We start from the raw sequence: 19,617 nt of genomic DNA, 5'->3' as shown, positions 1-19,617 counted from the left end.
TGAAGTTTAGCTAACTGACCACTTTCGTCTGGCTTAATTGACCGATATAATTGGGTGTTGTCTGCGTAACAGTGATAGTTAATTGAGTGTTTCCTAATAATATTACATAGAGGAAGCATATATAAGGAAAATAGAATTGGTCCAAGCACTGAGCCTTGAGGAACGCCATGGCTAACTTTAGCGTGCTTGGAGGGTTTATCGTTAATGTTAACAAATTGGGATCGCTCAAAGAAATAGGACTTAAACCAGCTTAGTGCGATTCCTTTAATGCCAACTAAGTGTTCCAGTCTCTGTAACAGGATGGTATGGTCAATAGTGTCAAATGCAGCACTAAGATCTAGTAAAACAAGAATGGAGAAAAGTCCTTTGTCTGCAGCAGTTAGAAGGTCGTTAGTAATTTTCACCAGTGCCGTCTCGGTGCTATGATTCTTTCTAAATCCTGATTGAAAGTCATCAAATAAACTATTGCTATGTAGAAAATCACATAACTGATTAGCAACTACCTTCTCAAGGATCTTGGATAGAAAGGGAAGGTTAGATATAGGTCTATAATTTGCTAAGACCTCAGGATCGTGGGTGGGTTTTTTCAGAAGAGGTTTTATCACGGCTATTTTAAATGACTGCGGTACATAACCTGTTAAGGACATATTGATCATATCTAGTAATGAAGTGTTAACCACGGGTAACGCTTCTTTGAGTAGTCTCGTTGGGATGGGATCTAAGAGACAGGTAGATGGCTTAGCTGAGGATATCTTTAACATTAATTGATGATGGTCTATAGGATAAAAGCAGTCTAAGTATATGTCGGGAATAGTCGTTCTTTCTAGCGTTCCTGCGTTTAAAGATGAACCGTTAGAAGTTGAAGGCAAAAGGTGATAGATTTTATCTCGAATTGTTATAATTTTATCATTAAAGAAGCTCATGAAGTCATCACTACTCAGAGCTAGAGGAATAGATGGCTCAGTAGAGCTGTGACTATCTGTCAGCCAGGCTACAGTGCTGAAAAGAAACCTTGGGTTGTTCTTATTTTCTTCTTTTAGTGATGAGTAATAGTCTGATCTGGCCTTTCTTAGGGCCTTCCTATAGGTTTTGAGACTTTCTTGCCAATCCAAACGAGATTCTTCCACTTTGGTGGAACGCCATTTACTTTTGAGGTTTCGCGAGATTTGTTTTAATTTGCGAGTTTGGGAGTTATACCAAGGTGCTAGTTTCCTTTGCTTAATCCTCTTCTTTTTGAGGGGAGCAACACGAAGTCCCTATAGGTCCGTGGGCGAAGTAGGCCGTAGCCCGTCTACAAATGTGTCAATTTGAGAGGGACTAAGGTTAACATAAAGGTCCTCTGTTATGTTAAGGCATGACAAAAAGTCAAATGCTGTTGGAATATCTTCCTTAAATTTAGCTACAGCACTGTCAGATAGGCATCTAGTGTAGAAGTTTTTATCTAATTTAGTATAGTAAGGTAGTAAGAATTCGAAAGTAATTAAAGTATGATCTAATAATACCGAATTCTGTGGAAATATTATTAAATCCTCAATTTCAATACCATATGCCAGCACAAGGTCGAGGGTGTGGTTAAAACAGTGCGTCGCCTTGTGCACACTCTGACTGAAACCGATTGAATCCAATAATGAAGTAATAAGGATAAAATGATAAAATCGATCAGATAAAAATTTCAAAATAATACCTAGAATCCTGTAAAACAAATAATGCTGTAAGGTATACATTTTGATTTGAAGATTAAGAACAAGACTCTCAAACAAGTTATAATTTAGTTTAGGTTTAGGATTAATTACCAGGCTTGAATCAAAGATGGCTGCAACTCCCCCTCCTCGGCCTGAGCCTCTTGGAATTTGAGTATTAATATGACTGGGAGGAGTGGCTTCATTAAGACTGACATATTCTTCATGGCCCAGCCAAGTTTCAGTAAGACAAAATAAATCAATTTTATTATCTGATATCAAATCGTTTACCAATACTGCTTTAGAAGACAGAGATCTAATATTTAATAGTCCACATCTAATTTTCCTATTTTGTTCTATCGTTGCAGTCGTTTTAATTCTAATTAGGTTAGGCCAGGGGAAAGACACCGTGCTTATTAGAGTCAAGACTAACTAGTCTATATCCACAACGTTCGACTTCCAGGATTGCTCCGGTACCGCAGGAAATTCCACCGGATGCATGTCTTTTCGGCCAGATGTCTGTTACCTTCCGCTTTTTTTGTGTTGGCATTTTAAACTCCAGTGGTTTTATGAGGACTATGGTTAACTGCTCCTCAGATCTCTGCAGAGTAAATCCAGACAGCTAGCTAGACTATCTTTCCAATCTGAGTTTAAAGACTAAAACACCTTTTGAACGTACACACGTTCCACCAAAACAAGTTCCTTCCCAATGCTATTTTGCAATGGCACGGTGGCTCCGTGTGGAGCTTAGCGCCACCCAAGACAATTGTGATTGGTTTAAAGAAATGCCATTAAACCACAGCACAGTTTTTTCTCCCATCCCGAAATGCTGTGTGGACTCGCCAGACCCTCCGCAGCATAGAGGAAGGTCTGGCAAAGCGAGACTAAGACTAACAAGTCTCCTTCGTCTGTTAAGGTCCTCTGGAAACGCAGCCTTGAAGCACACTATGGAGGCAGGGTAAACATCTGAGACCTCCGTTGTAGGGAAGAGGTGGCAGAGTGCAGGCAGCACTACAGAGCAGGACACACATTCATCACCACAGACGTGCTCAGTGGCATAACAACAAACACAGGACCAACAGAATGACTGACTGCTCTTTTCATTCAGATAACACCCATTTAGGGGACAGCCTAAAAATGTTTCTAAAATACAATAACAAAGTGACTATTATATTAATTGTATTTGTCAGAAAATAAAATGGAGCGCATAGGGAAATCACCTGCATGGCTCCAGCAGTGTTTACAACTTTATCAGCCTGTCATAAACAGCTGACGTTACCATGGCTACATTCTGCTTCTGCTGTGCCAGTGTTGCCTTCAGTGGGTCTTTGTTCTGTTGGACCCGCTTTATGATTTCAAGAGTTGAATTTGAATGCATGGGCACATCCTGGACGAGTGACTCCTCTTCTTGCCCATGAGAGGCTTGCTGAACTATCAGCTCTGCTGTGTTTGAAATGTCTGACTATTTTATGGCACTTGGCCTAAGCACTGTTAAACCTGCTGTCACAGAGAGCCACTGTGATCACCCTCTGCATAATGTGCGCTACATAGGGCATATGCTGGTATATGTGGACGCCTTGCGACCGCAATCCTATTGCGAGCGCTATCTGTACCTATAGTGGTGACCTTGTCTTGTTATCTCCCACTCCTTTGCAACTTAAAGAATCTTCATCAAAATGCCTTTCACTACACCTAAAGCAAATGAGTGCAGTTGCCATTTGTCATTGATTAGATGTGTGTGCTGTTTAGGGCTGTAGCGATACACTAATCTCACGATACGATACACGATATTCAGCTCACGATACGATTCGATATATTTCGATACACTTACATCATTTTCTGAAAGATTTAAAGAGGACCGAGTGATTTTGGTGACATCTTGTGAGTGTTCCATTTACTTGGATTTAATTAATTGAACTGAAAACGTCAATTACACAATATATGTCTCTGACTGGACAGAGAGTCTACAGCAGGGATCATAGACTACATTTTTTTTTAGAATTTTTCTAAGCACTCTGGCGGCCGGACTTTCAAATAAAGAAAAAAGAATTTATACCTAATAGGCCTATTCTTGTTCGAAATTTTCACTTTCTTACTGAATTAATGTATTAGTGTGAGCAAACTCCTAAAAAGCATGGACACTCCATAATGATAACTGGCTGTTTAACTAGAAAAAGATCTCAGACTAGGAGGCAGTTCACTGAGGAGTGATGGTTAAAGTCTGTGATTATGAAAAAATTATTGTAGTATGCAGCATCCTGATTGGTGGAAAATGCTTGCAGAAAGAAAGGCTGTTGTCAGGTAAACATGTCACTGTCAAAGAGGCTGAAGCGAAAAGTTGACGTGGAAAAGCCAAAAGCCCAGCTTTAATGATGAATGGACTGATAAGCAGGCTATGCACTCGTCATGTATGCCTCATTTGCAATAAAACGATGTTGTTGCAAAATAATACAACCAGCATCCTCATCATCACTCGAACATAACGATCGCGTCATTCACGTGCATATTAAGTAGCTCCAGATTGTCTGCTCTAGCGGAGAGTTTGGTTTGTTCAGCCAGCAGTGAGGTTTACAAGAATTGGTAAAAATTTCCAGATTCCCGGCAACCTAAGATAAACCGACAGCTTTTGTTTTACCTTGTTTGTAAAAATTCGCTATTTGCAGAGTAGAGCTGTGTTTGCGTAAAACAGCGCAGTGGACTATCGCTTTCTACATGTTTATGCCGGTCTACACCGGTGAGTGCATTAATAAGTATTGACTTTCTACTCACGAAGGTTTAATTGTAGCCTATTTACAGAATAGAGACCAGCGTAAGTTCATCTGCCCCAGCGGCCGTTGGTAACTCTGTATCGTTCCCAGTCAGGTGCTGCGTGTTTTAACCTTTAACGCACACACATCTCGGCTTAGCTGTGTGTGTGTTTTAACACACACACATCTCAGCTCAGCAGTGTGTGTGGAGCTTGGGCATCGCTGTACAGAATCCCGGCATGTGAATAGAGATGTAAATACAGGGGGCTGGGTTTTTGCTCTAAATGCTTGAAATGATAAATAACAGAACACATTTTTTCCTCTTTACATTTTGTGAATTCATGATTATTCTGCGGGCCAGACTAAAAGCTTTGGCGGCGGGCCGCCAGTTGACGTTGGCTGCTCTACAGCGACACTAGCGGCTGGCTTCCTGCAACGTGAACGGGGGTAAACACGGGGGATTTGAATGGGACTTATGTATCGATACTCGCGGCTTAAAAATCCATACTTTCTTGGGGGAAAAAATATTCATTTATATCGCAGAATCGATAAAATTGCTCAGCCTTAGTGCTGTTACACCAAGATACAGTATCTCACAAAAGTGAGTACACTCCTCACATTTTAGTAAATATTTCATTATATCTTTTAATGGGACAACACTGAAGAAATGACACTTTGCTACAATGTAAAGTATTACGTTTACAGCTTGTAGAACAGTGTAAATGTGCAGTCCCCTCAAAATAACTCAACATACAGCCATTAATGTCTAAACTGCTGGCAACAAAAGTCAGTACACCCCTATGTTAAATTCCCATAGAGGCAGGCAGATTTTTATTTTTAAAGGTCAGTTATTTCATGGATCCAGGATACTATGCATCCTGATAAAGATCCCTTGGCCTTTGGAATTAAAATAGCCCCACATCATCACATACCCTTCACCATACCTAGAGATTGGCATGGGGTACTTTCCATAAAATCATGTCTCAGTGCAAATCAAACTAGCTATTAGGCTAACTGACATAAAACCATGCCAATCCCTAGGTATGGTGAAGGGTATGTGATGATGTGGGGCTATTTTAATTCCAAAGGCCAAGGGAACTTTATCAGGATGCATAGTATCCTGGATACTATGCATCCTGATAAAGAGATGATAGAGAGATGATTTTATGGAATCTACCCCATGCCAATCTCTAGGTATGGTGAAGGGCATGTGATGATGATGGGGCTATTTTAATTCCAAAGGCCAAGGGAACTTTATCAGGATGCAAAGTATCCTGGATCCATGAAATAACTGGCCTTTAAAAATTTAAATCTGCCTGCCTCTATGGGAATTTAACATACGGGTGTACTGACTTTTGTTGCCAGTGGTTTAGACATTAATGGCTGTATGTTGAGTTATTTTGAGGGGACTGCACATTTACACTGTTATACAAGCTGTAAATTTAATACTTTACATTCTAGCAAAGTGTCATTTCAGTGTTGTCCCATTAAAAGATATAATGAAATATTTACTAAAATGTGAGGGGTGTACTCACTTTTGTGCGATACTGTATGGCTGCTTACTGATGTCCAGTGGTCTCCAGTCAGTGAAATAAATGTAGCTTGTGCAAACTGCCTTGCTTTCATTGTGTTTTCACTGCCATACAATTCATGAATGAAAAAAATCCTTGGAATATCATATTTGAGAGATTTCTTCAAAGATTATTAGAATCCCTACTTTAAAGAGGTCATCTACTTTACTCATTTCTTTCTTTGCAGATATCTGGAATCCTGTATCCAGCTTGTGTGGTTTAAACGAAACATTGCCCCACACTGGGCTGAATTGTGACAGAGAGTCCAATATGTTCTCAGACCATACATTACCCATATGAAAGTGCCTATATTATGCTCATTTTCAGGTTCATAATTGTATTTTAAGGTTGTACCAGAATAGGTTCACATGGTTTAATTTTCAAAAAACACCATAATTTAGTTGTACTGCACAGCTCTCTCTAACTGCTGCAGCTCCTCTTTTCACCTTGTCTCTTTTTTAGCTACAGGTGAGTGAGACCTCTTTTCTTCTTCTTCTGTAGTATCTTTGATTGCACTCGCACATGCGCAGTAGCTCAGATGTAGATCATGTCAGCTAGCTCCATAGACGGTAAAAGAAAGGTTGTTTCTCCAACTTCGGTCAGTTACGAGGCAGGATTAGTCAGGATACTTCTAAACGAGGGCGCACGTGTAAGTAGTTCTTTTGTAGATTATGGTGAATTTATGTGTGTTGTAGCAGTGCTTTGCATGCTAGCATGCTAACGCTTGGCTAGTGACATAGAAAGTTGGCAGATTTTGATCAACTCACCCGGAGACTGAAGGCAGGACACATTCAGAAACTGTATCTCACTCAAAACGGCATGGATGGATTTTTTTCAAAGTTTGTATGCGTGTGGAAGCACCAGAGACACAAAATAACACCCCAAATCCCAGATTCTTTTTTTTTCATAATATGGGCACTTTAAGAACTATAGGATGCACAGTATCTGTTCTTAAGTACTTGCTTGCCTGAATTTAGGTACAAATGCAATGGTACCTTAAAGGAGCCTGACTCTATGTCCATCCAAGACTGAGCATCTCCAGAAGAAAAATAGAACATTATAGTTGTCAATTGTGTTGCTAAATAGTACCAATAAAGATTTGGACATTTTCAGCTCCACCCGATTTTCCTCTGTTTTGTAAAGTTGTAGCCGTTTCAATGGAGGATCAAAGAAAAAGAAAAGGCAATTTCACTGACTTTGAGATAAGAAAATTGATAGAGCTGTACAGTCAGCACAGACATACGTTGACTGCTCTGACTCAGGCAGCCTTCGTACAGAGAGCGATGTATGAAAGAAGTGGAAAGTGGTGGTACCGACCTGGAAGAGAATGCGGTCTCTCCAGGTTGTCCATACAGGCAGCGAGAGTGTGAATTGGGAAGGTGTGTAGAACGTGCTTAGATTTCGACTTTATGCCTGCTACTGACTAGGCATAAGAATTACACCCAGTCTTAGCGAGAAGAGGGCTTAAGCCAAGATGGTGCAACTGGCGTAACTATTAAGTCGGACTTAGAACACTGAGTTGAGACCTACTTAGCTTAAGACCAGACGTAAGCCCTGTTGGTGCAACCGGCTCCTTTATTTGCCTACTAGATCAAATTGCTATTGCTAGTGGTTCAATAGCTAGTATGAACTGAAGTGGTGATAGAGGTGAACCTTGGGGGCAACCTCTTGTAATATTCAGACACCACTTCATTTGTCAGTACCTCAGCTATAGGGTTGAGATGTAATAGTTTGATCCAGTTAAGGAAAGTATTTCCAAAACCAAATCAAGCTATAATGTCGAAGATATAAGTCCACTCAACCATATTGAAGGCCTTCTCCGCGTAAAGCGAGAGAAGAGCGGTGTCTTTTTCTTCTTATTGGCAGTACGGTACATTGAGAACGCGTCTTGCATTATGAAATCATTGCCTTTCCTTTACAAATCCATTTTGGTCATCCCCCACAATACTTTTTATATAATACAATCTGCTCAAATGTTGTGCAATTGTACAAGTGAGACTGAAATCTGAACTAATACTGAAATACAGTATTTGCAGAAGACAGCAGACTACATGCTGGTTGGAAATCACATTAAAAAAAAAATCAACCTTCTGTCAAATCCAAAGGACTCATTCCAAATGTTAGAACCATCTCAATTCTGATGATACCATGAATCAAGTTAATCTCATGGCTAGACTGAAGGCACAAGGAACTTTTTATAACCCTCGGGGGGAAAAACAAAGAAGGCTATCAAGATCTATCCAACCTAAATAAACATCTGCGAGCAAATACACAGAACGGATTCCTATTAAAGGTCAAGTGCTTCAATCTGAAACCGAAACATGACCAGGCTCTAATCCAACATCTCAAGCTTTGCCAAAGCATCAACAGCGATGTTCTAAACAAATAGAAATGTCAGAGCTGGACACAAAGCGGTCTTCACAGGAGCCTCTTTTCATCACTGCAACATGCAAGAGAAATAGTTTCCACGCCAGCCATCAGGGATAAAAGCAGAGAAGATAGGTACAGTAAAAGAGTAAGCAGCGGGAGATACAGATTGCGAGTGAGGCAGAGATGGAAACAGAGGGAGGGAGGTGGGGGGGGTGGGGGCTGACAGTATGTGCGTATAATCCTGGACTTATTAAACTCCAGGGTGTGCTGCTGGATTTTTATGTTAATAATGTGCACCAGCACATGGCAGGCAAACGGGTTGTGGATGCTCCCTTCATTAAATGAGGTCATTGACTATACCAGCAGGCCTAAACACAACCGGAGATGAGACCAATCCTATCTGCAGCATGCTGCTATGATGCCCCTTTCCCACAGCACACATTTGATTATTAGTGCCATTTATTTGTCTCTCTGGACTTAAAGAGGGACAAATAAATGCATTTCATTATAATTTATAGTATGTTACTACCACATTACTAGGGATGTATGTTTGACTCCTTATTTTATCCGTAGTAGTGACGTTGTGCTCCTCAGTAAAAACGTATTTGCTAAGCATATTTTCCTCATCGTGTTCCTCAAACAGTCCATAAGGACAGATGCCCACAGCCACGGAGTACGTCCTGGTTCACTGAGTCTTTCACTTCATCATAATCTTTGTCTCATCAAATCACATCATAGTTATTTCTCTCATGATGTAGCAATTTGTCCTTGTAGTTTCAGTTGACTGCATTGTAAATGCCCTAAATCCACCTTATGTTTACTTTTTGTATTGTAACGTGATCAATTTACAACATGAAAAGGCTAATAGTTTTCATAAAGTGCTGCACTGGATTACATGTTTAACCTGATTATCACTAGTATTTTAATTACAAAGCCTTTTATTAACTGCCCCTCATGTATGAAAAACCTTAGGGAGCATTAAACAATTATGAATATTATACTGAGTATCTGTTATCTACTGTATGCCACTGCCTTTGATCATGAATAAGCAGCAAAAACTGAAGAATACCACACCTAAACTGTGAGCTAGCAGGAGTCGTTAAGCGTCTTATGCATGAAGCAGTGTGTTGTTTAGGCGTTCACTTTGATCTCTAGCAGTGTCACAGACTCGCTCACACACATCACAAAATAATACAGAATAACAAACTGCAAAAGACTCCGTGATCCTTACCACTTTGAAGTAGGTGTATAAAACAATAGAGTCCCACATCAGTGCAGTCTTCTGGGGTCTTAAAAGACTGTTTACTCTTTTAAGAATCTTTCAGAAAGTACTATTTATCACAAAGCTTAACACAATGTAAAACTTTATGAAAGGAATACTAACAACATGATCTTAGTAAAAATAGTTATGCCTTAAAATGCTGTGTTTCACTCCATCACTCTTCAATCCTATTTTGTGAATCATTTTCTAAAATGCACACTTACAAACCAGAGGACATGGAAATAGTTTTTGTCAAAGGCAGCGGTCTGTGACCGAAATACAGGGTCTTATTTTCATGCATATTTTCTTAAATGCACAATATGTAATTTTCTGACGATGCTGCTGCAAAATAGCCTCAGGAAGGAACTCGTTTTGGTGGAACATGTGTACGTTCAAAGGTCGTTTTAGTCGTGCAACAGAAATGTCTAGATTGGATAGATAGTCTAGCTAGCTGTCTGGATTTACCCTGCAGAGATCTGAGGAGCATTTAACCATAGTCCTCAGACATCCACCGGAGTTTGAAATGCCAATACAAAGAAAGCGGAAGGTTACGGACATCTGGCTAAAATTATGGGACATCTGGTGGAATTTGCGGCAGCATCTGAATAATCCCGGAATTGAAACCTCGTCGATAACTACTAGCTAAAAAGTTTAACATGCATAGTCGTTTTTAGACATTTTAATGCAGAAATATTGCATATATATCTTTAAAGAGTATTTCTTGGCAGAAATCTGCAAATTAGACCATACATTCTAAATGCGGATGTACACATCTACATTTAATACTTGAAACGTGCTTTAGCCCATTAGTCAGCTATACATTTCACTTCTCTAAATGAGCGCAATTACTGCCGGTTTCAGAAAGATTGGCGTCCTCTTGCACACTGTCAGAGGCAGTGAAGGGTGCGTCTCTGTAACCAGAAATCATTGGGGTGTAGGTGCAGCCTTTGCACTTGTACTAAGTCAGTCTCCAGTTTTATTGCTGATCCTTGCGTCATTATGCGTCACCTTATGTCAGCAGATATTTGAGGTTTGTCTGCTCTGTGTACCCTTTCAGCAGTGGCTGGAAATATCTTGGAATAAACTCTTGTAGAGATCGTAAAGACGCCATTAGACTTGTTTTTGTCAGTTGCATGGTTTTCACAAGACCAGGCTGTACATCATGAAATGATGCACATTGCTCAGTGATTTCATACAAATACAACTATTTACCTCAGTTTTATAAATTTTTTTTTTAAATGTAGTTTTTTTCAGAGGTGCAGCCAAGGAGAGTGATCGTCCCTTACAGACTGACTCCCTTACTGATGCATGTTTTGAGAACGTTTCAAGGCAACCCAATGGGCTGTGGACAGACACACAGAAGTGAATTGGACAGACAGAAGTCTTTTGTATTTTTGACGCAAAATATATTATTTACATGCAAAATAGTCAGAGAGCACAGACCTCCACCGGGGCATGTCTTATCTCACAATGTTAAACGTACAATATGTAATTTTCTGCCGCTAGGGGTCTCTCAATAAAAAAATTTTTTTTTTATAGAAATATGGACTTTTGATGATGTCGTGAAGTGGCGTGGGTTTATGGGAGTTGTAGTTTTCATTGTTTAACACAATTGCTGATTAAAATATATCTGTTCACTGATGGGTTTATCCATTACAGTTTTATTCACGTTACGTTTAGGAATAATGATTAGTAAGGTTTATTCATGTCATTCTGATAAAATAGCTGCAGTTTCCTTCACATAATTGTTTTCTTGATTCGATTTGTGTCACCTTTTGGATGTTTCCAGCACCGGGTGGGGGGAACAGGGTTTGTTGTAACATTATTCAACACCGCTGAGAGACTCCGCAGCTGTGGCTTGCTGCAGAGTATCTTCGGGGCTGGCCGAGCCTCGGCCCCTGGGTCGTTTTGGTGCCTAAACTTAACTGTTGTTTCCGCAGGACAGTCACCATTTGTTGGTCAAACTTAACTGTAAAGAAGACCGCTGAAGGGGGGAGAATTTCAGCACAATACTGTGGACGCCTGGGGCGATATGGTCTGTTTCCCCGACGGATCATTACAACTTTCTGTTACTGCCGTTAGCATCGTTATCACCTGGCGCTGGAGTTTGTATTGGCTGGGTTCGGATTGCTGTAAATTAATAATAATGGCTGGCTGCTGGCTAACTGTATGTGTCGTGTCCCTGGGGCTGTTGTCTGCTCTCATCCCGACTGAAGTCCCTTAGTGACGGCGAGTGAGACAGAAACACCAGGGTGGGGTAGCTGGCTGAATTAGCATTAGATTAGTCGTCTATCTATACAGCTACCGTTAGCTGACGAACGCAGTCGTGAGTTAGCCCAGGGGTCTCATTTATAAACGTGGCATACACACAAAACGGGGCTGAAAATAATATATATAAAATATATATAAATATAATATATTATAAAATAATATTTAATATGTAATATAAATATATAAAAAACAAACTTGACGGGAGATTGACGCACATTTTGGAGACAAAATAGGAATTGGCGACGCAGATGGTGAGGTGATGAACTGAAGTTGGACTGCAGAAAGTAAATGGGAATACCTATAAAAGTAAAACAAATAAAAAATATTGATGCCTTGCACATTTTTTCACTCCATATCATCCACGTTACCATGAAGATTAAATCCAGCAGTGTTATTTGAGCTTGTACTGAGTGATAACTGTTCCATAAACGCCTCCAACTCAAATCTTAAATAAAAATTTGTTCTTAATATTTAATCGGCGCTGTCTTGTAGTCACATTGTCCGTTACGGAGCGCAGGAGGAGGAGATGGCCCGACTCCATGGAATACAGGATAGCATCAAATACCCTACCATTAGATAACGGCAGAACACAGTGTAAATAACAAAATATCTGTCTCTAAAACTTGCATATCATCAAATGTCAATGTCTGGAAATACAGCCGTTAAGCTCTCGCGCAGTCTTTACCCTTAATGTCCTCGTTATCGGTCTGAACTTTAATACTGTTCATAAAAAAACCTGCATGAAGAAAAGTGTGTTTGCCTATTAGACTTTTTTTCGTCTTCAGATTGTATCTCGGGGGGAGGGGGTGGGATACCACTAGTTGATGCTGTGTTGGAAAGGTGTTAACAATCACAAATTGTTGTAAACATAAATTCTGCGGTGACCCCCGTGTGTAATGCTGCATGATGGCACTGCTGGCCCTGCAGGAGGACTAACCCCAATGGAAGAATCAGGAGAAAAAGAGACTTCAGGGACCATGACGGTGACTGGCTAATTTGCCGATTTAGATTCCCTTAAGCTGAGTGCTTGGATCTATGCACTGAATTAGGTCCAGTAGAGAGGGCAATGCGCCGGAACCGTGCCATTCCGGTCCAAATACAGGTCCTCGCCACTCTGGGGGCAACCGGCTGTTTCCAGAGGGAAATGGCAGACAGCTAACTGTTGTTTTTTATAAATAGGATATATAATCTTCAACTTTATCACTAAAGCTTGTTTGGATATAATATATAGTTCTGTTAAATCTTATCATATAGGTCTGGTATATCGGAGCTGTCCCCGAGTGCCGTAATGCCTGCCGTTTTGGACAGTGTTATTAATATGTAGTCTATAGATCCGGGTTCCATACACTGTGCAAGAACAGGCCGAAATTATAATTCAATTTGCAGCAATTCCTGAACATCTGAGAAGTTTTTTGCTTTTTCTCTGCCAGTTATTATGATACGGTGTAACTGCCATTGTCATTCATATACTGATCAGCATTCACGAGGTGCTTTGCATTGACTATTTATGGTTAAAAATGGGCGTGTACAGGGCGGGATAAGAGGCTGATCCACGCACGCACGCTTGTAATCTCTGATTTATAAAGGGAACATTGCTTACAGGTGTGCGTACACACGGTTTTATAAATTTGACCTTTTTTTTGGCGTACACCATTTTGGGCTTTTGGGCGCACGTACACTTATAGTAAGGATCCTACGTATAGTTTTATAAATGAGACCCCAGAGCTGTTTACCGTTACCTTGGTCAAAACAATTATACTTAAAATAGTTCATGAGCACGTTGAACAATGTTGTAACCTTATAACGTTCCCCACCAAACATACTTGTCAATGTAGAACATAACGTTAAGCCAGATTGAGCACTATTCAAATGTATAAATAAATTAGGTCTCTGCTGTATTACTTTGTTGTAAGTAGCATGTAGTCAATGAGCAAATGATGTGTGGCAGAAAACAAGCTGTATTATGGTTACTGAGTATTTTTCTTTCTGTAACATTGTGTGATTTACAATTACTCTCGAACGTATCATCTGGGTTCCCGTGTTTTGACGAAAGTTAAAGTAACTTGAAGGGTCAAAGGTTTTATGACGCCACTGACAGGCGACTAAATGAAACGTCCCGTGTCATTAAAATAAAATAACAGATTTCTCTGGGTTTGAACATTGTTGGAAACATTTGGGATAGTATAAGCAGACAACTCAACAAAATATATAACAACGGTATAGTTGTTTTTAGACATTTAAATTAAGAAATTACATATTGTACCTTTTTTAATGGAGTGTGGATTTTCCCAGTCTGGAAGAAATTTTTCCAGTTATTCCAACACCAAATGAATGCAGCACAAACACCCTCTGTCGCCATGTAACGAAAGTGAAAAATGTGTATCCGCCTCATGATTCGGATCCGATCTAAAATTGAAGGGGTTCTCCCTTGGCCCATGCTACACCCTTCCATCAAGTTTCATGAAAATCGGGCTAGTAGTTTTCCCGAAATCCTGCTGACAGGGACCCTGGAACATTATTAAACCACAATGGTTATTTTATCAGTAAAGAGGACATCTTGGTTTCTAAATGCATTAATTTAAAAGAACGTGACAAGCAAAACATCCTCCAACTAGGGACACATGGGGACAGCTAAGAAAATAACTATGTAGTATCATATTGTGCAGCATAAAATCCTGCCAAAAATCCCCCATAAACATTTGTTTCTGAACAGAAATAGTATATAGTCAGTCAAACAGACTAGTAACAGATTAGTAAATCTGTGTGTCAATGGTTATTTACAAGTTCCCAGGGACAGTTTATCAAATAAGTTTTGCCTTAGCTGTTTTAGCACTTCACTATAAATTTCCAAACATCTGTGATAAATTTTCTCTTTGCCTTGAATGAGTGCCATTTGTTTTCAGCTGTTATTTTTTTTCTTCGCTCTGCCCTTATGATTTATTCCGGATTCTGCGTCTGTTTCTTACCTAAAGCAAGAACAACTCAGAAAAGATAAAAGCTCTTCTTCAAAGTCGGTTCACTGGAGTTCAGGCCTGTTCATTTTTCTGTCTCTGGCACATCCTCTCACTGTACCAACGCTCCCATTCACAGAATGTGGTGAAACAACCTGAAATATCATTCACATGAGCTTCCAGGTATACTGTTTGACATCTTGATAGTGGACCTTGACTTTCTGAATGTGTGCATTATATGGTTGTGAAAATACTTCCATGTAAGCACATTTGTTAGCACATTTTAAAAGCATATGTTGCATTCATGTAAGGGACAGGGTTTTTCCACACTGCTGAGATCACTACTGTGATTTATAGATGTACTTTTTGCTTATCTATCAAATTCAGAAATTTTAGAAGCATGCACTGAAGCCAGTGGTTGTAGTTTTCCTCTTCCAGCTATCACAGTACAGTATACCCTGTGTACACACACACACACACACACACACACACACACACACACACACACACACACACACACACACACACACACACACACACACACACACACACACACACACAAAATACAGGCCAAAAGTTTGGACACACCTTCTCATTCAATGGGTTTCTTTATTTTCATGACTATTTACATTGTAGATTCTCACTGAAGGCATCACAACTATGAATGAACACATATGGAATTATGTACTTAACAAAAAAGTGTGAAATAACTGAAAACATGTCTTATATTTTAGATTCTTCAAAGTAGCCACCCTTTGCTTTTTTTGATAGCGCTGCAAACCCTTGGTGTTCTCTCAATGAGCTTTTTATATATATATATATATATTAGTCAATTTGTCGATTGTTGAACTCAGTTTAGTCTTGACGGAAGCTTTTATTATATTATTTATTGTCTTAATTCTCAGGGGCTTGCACAAACCTGAAGTAGTCTTTTTTTTTTTTTTTTATAATAATCCCAATGTCATATAATCTACATTATATTTAGCCTGTTGTCTACTCAAATCAAATGTTAAATTATCCAGAGCTTCAACGATTATTCAATCAATAAATCAAATTATGAACCATATAATCAATTCATTGTTTAGTCATTTTGAGTAGTCAACACTGTACCTGGTAGAGGACAGAAGAGTCATATAAAAGTAGCGTTCTAAAGTTTGGCGTAATGGTGGCACCTGAGGAAACAAACTATTAGGCAAATGAATGCAGACCACGGTGTTATCACACTATTAGGTAACTACAAAAATGAACCAAATGATTTGAATGTCAAGACTGTGATTTCTTGGTTTTATGAAACATTTCCTTTATTTCAATATGGCAGGGAACTGCTTACGTAAATGTAAATTGAAAAATGTGTGCACTGTCTCACCTATATGAAGTACAGGAGTTTGGAAGCAAAGTGGGGTTGTTCCCTAAGTACCAGTGGGATCTAGTAGCCCCCTTTGCCAAGTGATTCAGTAAATGGAAAGAATAAAGCTCTGCCAAGTGCAGAGGATCAGAGGGAGAGCTCATTTTAAAGTGTGTACTATAATCAAGGTTTGCATGTTTGCATTCTCACATCACAATCTGACAATTGGACACATTTTATTTGTTCTTTATCTGATGTTGTTCATTACTCTCTATCCAATTTCCCAATTCAAATAATGGAAGTTGAACCACTGAGCAGCGCTGCCAGCTCAAACACCTAACCATCGCAGATATCTTGAATGGTCGACTGTAAATAATAAATGCTGGTCTTCTGTTGTGTCTATATCATACATGAGAAAGCTTTTATGCAGTCAAGAAGTAACGTTGGAAAAATCAATGTACCGTAGCCCCGAGGTCACTCACTTTTTCTTGTACTGATGTAATACACAAGCCTTTGAACAAATAGCAGACAGAAGCTGTGCTATTAAAGTCAAGTAAGGAGAAAAGAGCCAGAAAGGTGTAGGAATGGACATGTCAGTCTGACTTCAGTTACATGGAAGGAATAGAGAACTGAAGTGTTTGTTGTGCCTTTTCTCTATATTGCGTCTATATGAAATACTTCACAAACCATCCACAGGCAGTTTTAAAATCCTTCTTTGTGTGCTGTTCAACTCTCTCATACAACCAGCGAAACATTTAAACAAAACTTTCCATCTTGATTTACCACTTTCCATACAAATACAATAAATCTAGATGTTAATATGGTTTGTAGTGAAGAGTTTGCATAGCTTGAAAGAGAGGGTTTTATCTAGACTGGATAAACCCAGCCCGATCTGCCGGCAATTTGATTTTGCCTTGCAGCTCAGGCTGGAAACCTGTACAAATTTGCGGGAACCAATCACAAACTGGCTTATCCACCTGGCACGCTATTGGCGGGTTTAACACGATGACGATAGGGAAGCGACCAAGCAGCTTTTTGTTTACATTCGACAAGCCCATTGATGCCGCTGTCGCTGCTACGTCACCCGGATCATTGGTCTGATTGGTTGAAGGACTATCCAATTGCGTACAGTGTCATTTGAACTAGGCCTGTTGATCACGCCTCTTGTGCAGAGAAAATACAGAGCAGACTCCCCAGACTAATGTTCAATCTTAAAAGATTGAGCTTGGTCTGGTGATAGCCAGACAAGATGTTACCTTAAACCCCATGTATTTTGGACAATTTTCAAGAATGCTGCAGTGGGTAATTATGTAAAGACACAACACTGAACAAAGCTACATAAAGACACTTTGTGAGAAAGTACTTTTTTTTTTTTTTTTTCTTCAATACTGTCAATAAAATTTGTTTCACGTCTTTTTCATCCCCATTTAAGTCCTAACTTTCAATCTCCTTCTCAATTGAGGCAATTTTTCTCATCTCATTTCAGAGTTGCTGTTGTATTTCTCTTCTCTCCCGCCACAAAAGGTAATTGTGTGAAATTATGCTGTCTTCCTCAAGTCATTGGTAGTCCATTGTAAGGAGGTTCTTTTTTTTTTTTTATGAAAATGACAATGTTTCATACTCTGTAAAATTGTAATTTTTCAGAAAATAACATCTTACTAGTCACTGGTCTTCTTTTATCATAACAGTTAACTGGGCCTTATAATCTTGGCTTTCCTAGCTACTTTATTAATTTAACATCAATGAATGCTGAATGCAACAAGTAGATATTTAGGGCCCGAGCGCCGACAGCGGCGAAGGCCCTATTGAAACTGAAGGAATTATTCTTTCTTTCTTTCTTTCTTTCTTTTTCCCGTCAAATGAATTGGCTTTTTGTTGGGCTTAACATATTCAAAAACTCACCAAATTTGGCAGTTGCATCAAGTCTGGTGAAAATTTACGTATTTTAAGGGTTTTGCGAATAGCTGCACAAAAATGGCTCTCTAGCGCCCCCTAGAAAGGTAAAAAAATTGAGCCCCTGCAGTGCGTTTAACGTAGACTCACGAAACTTGGTACACATATGTAACATGTCAAGATGTACAAAAAACTTCATTAGAGCCATACCCTAGACCAAACAGGAAGTCCGCCATTTTGAATTGAAAGTTCAATATTAGTGCGATTTTGGCCATTTCCACGTCGTACTTTAACGAACTCCTCCTAGAGATTTCATCCGATCAACTTCAAACTCGGTCTGTGCCGTCTTAAGACGTTAAAGATGAAAAGTTGTTAAAAGAAAAACTTTTCGTCATAGGGCGTGGCCGTGGCGGGGTGGCCATTTTGTGCGTTTCGCCGCCGAAACAGGAAGTGGGTGTAACTCGAGTGTACATTGTCCGATTACCTCGAAACTTTTCAGGATTCATAAGAGTCCAACCCTAAGGACAATTAAAGGCCGATATTTACTTAAAGTCATAGCGCCCCCTAGTGGCAACAGGAAGTAGGCCTAAAAGTCAAGGTGCTATACTTTAACGAACTCCTCCTACAGATTTCATCCAATGGACTTCAAACTTGGTCTGTATCATCTCAACACCTTAACGATGAAAAGTTATTAAAAGAAAAACTTTTCGTCAGACAGTGTGGGCGTGGCGGCCATTTTGAGTGTTTAGCGATGAACAAAGAAGTTGTTGTAACTTGAGTGTACGTTGTCGTATCTGCCCGAAATTTCTCACAATTGACAAGGGTCCGGGCCTGAGGACACCTACAGGCCAAAATTGACTTTTGGTCATAGCGCCCCCCGCTGGCATCAGGAAATCTGCCTTATATGACAAACCTCATCCGATTTACATTTAGAAGCCCCCTATAATATGGCCACGCCCACTTACTCAGGCCCCACCCCCTTTAATAACATTTGAACCGTTTAAGGTAGAGTCTTGTGTGAGGTGTCATTGAACTCAGCAGAGACTTCATTCTTCATTGGTGATGGTTTGGCCCGCCCGCTATGCTTTAGCCACGCCCCCTTTTATAACTAATGACCCGTTTCATGTAGACCCTTGTGTGAGATATCATTGAACTCAGCACAGACTTCCTTATTCATTGGTGATGGTTTGGCCCACCCCCTATGCATAAGCCACCCCCCCTTTCATAAAACCTTACCCATCTAAGGTAGAGTCTTGTGTGATGTATAACTGAACTCAGCAGAGAGTTCCTTTTTAATTGGTGATGGTTTGACCCGCCCCCTATGGTTAAGCCACGCCCCCTTTCATAACTTTTGACCCGTTTAAGGTAGTCTTATGTGAGGTATCATTGAACTCAGCACAGACTTCCTTTTTAATTGGTGATGGTTTGACCCGACCCCTACGCTTTTGCCATGCCCCTTTTCAAAGCTAATGAACCGTATGACGTAGAGTCTTGTGTAGGGCTGAACGATTAATTGCATTTGCGATAAT

General features: G+C 39.8%; 1 long non-coding RNA gene across 2 annotated transcripts in view; it reads left to right on the top strand.

Moving 5' to 3' along the window:
• Positions 1–19,617, top strand: part of LOC120567002 — a 231,801-nt gene that overhangs the window by 87,035 nt on the left and 125,149 nt on the right. The window contains exon 2 of one of the 2 annotated variants that reach the window (XR_005640503.1): positions 17,682–17,719. The exons of the other annotated variant lie outside the window; for it this stretch is intronic. This is a non-coding gene — a long non-coding RNA (uncharacterized LOC120567002). The remainder of the gene's footprint in view (positions 1–17,681; positions 17,720–19,617) is intronic. 2 annotated transcript variants of the gene reach the window in all.

Source organism: Perca fluviatilis, chromosome 10 (assembly GCF_010015445.1).
Source record: "Perca fluviatilis chromosome 10, GENO_Pfluv_1.0, whole genome shotgun sequence".
NCBI classification, from domain to species: domain Eukaryota; kingdom Metazoa; phylum Chordata; class Actinopteri; order Perciformes; family Percidae; genus Perca; species Perca fluviatilis.
The sequence above is the reverse complement of the archived record's forward strand: the minus strand, read 5'-3'. Positions and strand labels throughout refer to the sequence as shown.